Raw genomic sequence first — 5,877 nt, forward strand, 5'->3', positions numbered from 1 at the left:
GAGTTGATTGATAAGAAATGAATAGTAATCCCCAAACTTCTTTGTATGGCAGCTGTCCTCAGTAAATTTAAGGCTCTTTTGGCAAGGTATATGTGTTTTCTTCACTTTTGAGAATGATAAAAGCTAGCCTGAGTGGATCAGTTTGAGAATTATACCCATTTTCAACATTTTGGTTATTTGTTGCATTGATATTTCAAATTTTGACTTTTTCATTTATGGATATAAAAAATAAGAGAACCCAAACCCACACTCATAGCACAATAATTGGAGAGTTTTATATAAACATCAGGACATTTAAATAACCACTAAAATCATGACTCTTTAGTAGACAGTTAGTCTTTTCTGCAAGTGAGATAGTTCATTTTGATCCAGTATACAACCTTCCTAAAAAAGTTCACAGTTAGTACTTTTAGTAAATCTGAACCTTATTGTAAATATTATTAATATATACAAATTTAGAAATAGAATATATTACATATTTTAATTATTTTATACAAGTTATTTTAGTGTATTTTTTGTGTATGTGTGCTTGACAATGAACAAAATTATAAGGAAAACATATTTTCACTTAAAATAGAACTTTTTAAAAGGATAATTCAACGATCAAAAAAGGTTTGAGAATTATTTTTTAATTAAACATTATTTCCTGTAGTTACTGAAATAAAAATTGACGAAATATGCTTACCTCAAACTTACTGAATTACACCATTCCAGATTAAGACTCAATATGATGAAGCTTAGCCTCAAAGGTATTAACTGGAAAAGTTATAAACCATGGAAAATGGAGCTTAAATTCAAAGTGCCATCTCAGAAAGCATAATAAAAATAGATTTTCAGTCTTCCTCAAACACAAATAGTAATGTCGTAAAAAATGAAATATTGGGTGTATGATATTGCCATCTTTATTTTTTTCTAGTCGTGTATTTCTCAGCTTTTCCATTATGATAGAAAATAGCTCTGTATCCCATGAATGTAATCTACTTTTGTTGATAAACACACAAAAAATACTTTGGTGAAATACAAATACATATCAATGAATTCTGATGGTGATTTTGAAGATTAACATTTACTGTTGTAAAATGTATGATTAAAAACAATTACAATAGGATATAAAAATTTGATGTAATCATTTATATCGAATTTTAATACACTGATTCAATACAAACATGCTATAGAATTTCATAATTTATTATGCTGATAAGAAACTATTTTCTACACTTGACAACACAATACATACACCCCATCAGGAAATCATTTTGACAGCAGGTATCAGAGTTTCAGTCTTGTACTGTTAGGTCCACCTTTAGCTTATGGTGCTTAACCCTCATGGAGCTGATTTCAACTCAAAGAGACATTTTAGAACAGAATAGAACTGGTCATTATGGTTTCTGAGATTTGAAATATTTACAGAGGTAGACGTTCTCTTGCATAGCTGCTTGTGGGTTCAAACTACTGACCTTCGGGTTAGCAGCTCACCATTTAACCTACTGCACCATTGCTCCCTGTACCACAAAACTAGGTATATATAAAGGCAGAAACTAGATTAATTGATAGAAAAATATTTGACAGAGACTTACTACTATCTGCAGAGTCTTGAACTGCTACATCTAGTATGGCTCTAGCAGTGCAGTGATGACACGTTGGGCTGTTAATTGCAAGGCCAGCAGCTCAAAACCACCAGCCATCCACAGGAGTAAAACAGGGCTTTCTACTCTTGTAAATAATTACAGTCTCTGAAATTCGTGAAGCAGTGTTACCCTGCCCTATAGGATCTCTATGAGTCACCACCAACTTAATGGCAGTGAGTTAGGGTGCTTCTTTATGTACATGTGTGCATGTTCTTGCATTTCTTTTAAAATCCCTATTAGGGCATGAGCCCATTATTTCTTAGTTGCTGCCCAAAATTTAACCTCACGTTAAGAGTTTCCCATTTTCAGGCCACATTATCCCATATGAGAGGAAAAGAAATCATTTTTAAATTATGTTCTTACAAAATATATTAATCATTTATCATTGTTTCTATCACAGATTTTTTATAACATATATGTAAAGTACAATTATGAATGGACAATGATCAGATATCAAATCTGATATTGACAAATGACAATATATACGTGTGTATGTGTATAGTTAAGCATAAAGCAATATAGAATTTCTAAGATTTCACTCCTTAGAAGTCAGTAGTTAAAGCAGCTCTGGAACTTCTCACTGTACTACCTGATAGTGCCTTTCCTATTATGATATAATAGTGTTTTTCCTGTTACTACATAACAGTGTTTATAGTAGAAACTAGAGAGGCATGGCGAGGCTTTGTACCACATACGTTTGACGTGTTTACTGGTGAGATCAGTCCCTGGAGAAGGACATCATGTCTAGCAGAGTAGAGGGACAGGGAAAAAGAGGAAGGCCTTCAACAAGATGGACTGCCACAGTGGCTGCAACAATGGGCTCACCCATGAGAATAATTGTGAGGACGGGGCAGGTCCTGGCAGTAGTTCGTTTTCTTGTGCACAGGGTCATTATGAATTGAACTGGTTTTATGGCATCTAACAACAGCCTAGGAGAAACACACACTTTAGTTTTATTACATGGAATAATAAATATTGTTAAATTTTGAAGACTTTAATTCATGAGAAAATTATTTTCCATATTCTCAGCATGAAGGCTAGTTACCATGTTAAACACATGTGCCTTTATTAACATTGCTGCCCAGTGAATTGCAACAAACATGACTCTAGTAATTTTCAGCAACAAAGTAATTCTCAATTTATGTGGCTGATTATGCTATCCCCAAATTGCTCTTTAATAATGCTACCTAATTCTTAATGTACAGTCAAAAGAGTTGCACATAGGAAATGAGGCTGAATCCTTTAAGTGCTTTGGAATCGTGGTGTTAGGCGCCATCTAATTACTTTTGACACACATTGACCCTATACAATAAAAAATAAAACACTGTCCAGCCCCATACCATCTTCACAATTGTTGCTTAAGTCCATTATTGTAGCCACCATATCAGGCCATTTGTTTCTGCCCTTCTACTTTACCAAGCCTGAATGTCTTTTTCCAAGGACTGGTCTCTCCTGATAACATGTCTAAAGTATGTCTTGTCACCTTAGCTTCTAAGGAACATTCAGAATATATTTCTTCCCATTTAGATTTGTTTGTTCTTTTGGGAGACCTGTGTACTTTCAACATCCTTCCCAATATCATAATTTAAATGCATCAAATCATCCTGGGATTCCTGAATTAGTGTCCAGCTTTCACAGGTATATACTGTAATGTAAACTACCCTGACTTGGGTCAGGCACACCTTAGACCTCAAAGAGACATCCTTGCTCTTCAATTTGTCTGCAGCAGATTTAGCCAATGAAATGTGACATTTGATTTCTTGACTTCGGCCTCCTTGATCATTAATAGTGGATCCAAGCTGGACTAAATTTTTTAAAACTTCACTATTTTATCTATTTATCATCATGTTACCTATTGGTCCAGTTGTGAGGTTTGGGATTTTATTTAGATTAAGTTGTAATCTTTACCAAAGGCTACAATCCTTGATCTTCATCAGCAAGTGCTTTGAGTCCCTTGTTTCCAGCAACCAAGGTTATGTCATCTGCATGCTACAGGTTTTTAATAAGTTCATCGGGTTGTTAATAAGTCAATCCTCATGCCACATTCTTTTTCACATAATTCAGGTTCTCTGATGACTTGCTCAACATACAAATTGACTAAGTATGGTGAGAGGACACAACCCTGCTACATACCTTACCTAATGGTAAATCATGCAGCATACCCTTACTCTGTTTGCACAAGTGCCTCATGTTCCATGTACAGGTTCTGCATGAGCACAATGGTCTGGAATTCTCATTCTTCTCAATGCCATTCACAATATGTTATAATTCACACAGTTGAATACCTTTGCATAGTCAATAAAACACAAATAATAGCTGAATTGACACTGTGGCTGCAACAGCAAGTAAACTGTAAGGATACAGTCACTCTTCCAGAGCAGCCCTTGGCTCCATTTATGTGGACCAGGAAACCCACCAATCTGCTTCAAAGTTCCATACACTTGAGATAGCTCTTCTGTTCTGTCTTATGGCTTCCTTGCCTCTGTTCTACTCCATACTACAGTGTCTGCTGTTCTAACTTTAGCCTCTTCCAAGGCAGATATCTTGAACAAGTCTTCTATCAATGGCCCTGGAATTTCTCTCCCTGCCCCGGATAGCACTTCTACACAGAGGAATAGCTTTGATGGAGGTGTTGTTGTTGTCCTAGGGCAGACCGTACCCCCAAGAAAACAAATGGTGCAATTTGGTTCATATCCTAAGCTCAGGAATTAATCACCCCTCTATCCTGTCCATTAGCATACCTTCCCAAATGGGAAGAGAGATGCATGCATAATAGGATATTGAGTCCAGAATTATAATGTGTCACATAAGTACTTATGGCTAGAAGGTCATATTAATTTACTTAAATTCAAAAGAGTCACTGCCATCCAGTTGATACCAATGTATAGGGCAGGGTGCAACTGTTCCTGTGGCTTTCAGAGACCCTCAATCTTTATGAAAGTGGAAAGCCCCTTCTTTCTCCCACAAAGTGGCTGGGCGTTTCTAACTACTAACCTTGTGGGTTAGCTGCACAACATGTAACCCACTGTGGCTTATCTTAATTGGCCGCAGCTCATTATTATATGATTATATTTGTAGTGACAAAGATAATTACATAATATGAATACATTTGTGCTGCTGATATATTGTTCTGATTGCTTTAGCTTTGCGTAAGACTTGAATTGAATTCAGGCTGTGTTAGAATTTTATGTAAAAAAAACACTGTAAATATATATATCTCCTTGTTTTTAGGCTGTCCTGTCAGAATTCTACAAAGCGTGTGTCTCTAAGGAACAAAACCTATTTTCTCACAGTTTGAAGACTGCAAATACAAATCATGTTATCAGTTGTGCCACTTTTTATGAGGACTTTGAAAGATAAATGATTCCAGATATGGCTCCTAGTTTCTAGTGATAGCTGTATGTCCTTGATTTTGAAGAATTATCCTATGATTTCTTCTCTTTGTGTGTGCCTCTTTTTCCTCTATGTCTTTTATCTACTTTTTTGAAAAACAACTCAAAAATAATTAGGATTAAATTCCACTCAACTATGGAATTGACTTATTTAACTAAAGTAGAAAGAGAAATCTGATTTTAAAAGAAATTTATATTCACAGTGAGAGGGTTGGAACTTCTATTTATCTTTTGAGGAAACCTACCTTAATCAATCAATAAGTTAGAGATAATAGGATAAAAATTTTAAAGAAGTTTTAAGTCATTGGTGTACTTAAAATATCATGAATGAAAATTCATGAAGAGTTAATTTTTTAAAAAAGTAAAAAATGTGTGACTCTTTCCATAGACCAATTTGGAAAGATTGTCAAGCTTTAAATGTGTACATCCAAAAAAAAGAAAGGGATTAAAATTAATGAACTGAGGAATTGTTTGTCAACTCTCTGAGTATGGAAAATGAAACATTCAGGAAACCTTAAATCTGACATTTTAGAACCTTCCTGTGACTAGTTTTGGAGCCCTAATAGTGTAGTAGTTATGTGTTGGGCTGGGATCTGCATGGTTGGTAGTTCCAAACCACCAGCAGGTCCACGGGCTTTCTGCTCCCCGAAATTGCCTCAGAATCACACAGGGGTCACTAAGTCAGTATTGACTCGATGGCAATGAGCTTGGCAGTGACTACAGTGATTCTGGTTTGCTTTCTCTGGATTATTTTATCCTTTGCTATTTGGATGGTTTAAAGGGGCTTCAAAGATGATCAAGACATAATCAGGAAAACTGTGAATGTATCATTTTATATGGGTACAGGAAATTTATAG

The sequence above is a fragment of the Echinops telfairi genome, unplaced genomic scaffold (assembly GCF_000313985.2).
Source record: "Echinops telfairi isolate 266 unplaced genomic scaffold, ASM31398v2 ScPeMD7_7469;HRSCAF=8507_1, whole genome shotgun sequence".
Lineage (NCBI taxonomy): Eukaryota > Metazoa > Chordata > Mammalia > Afrosoricida > Tenrecidae > Echinops > Echinops telfairi.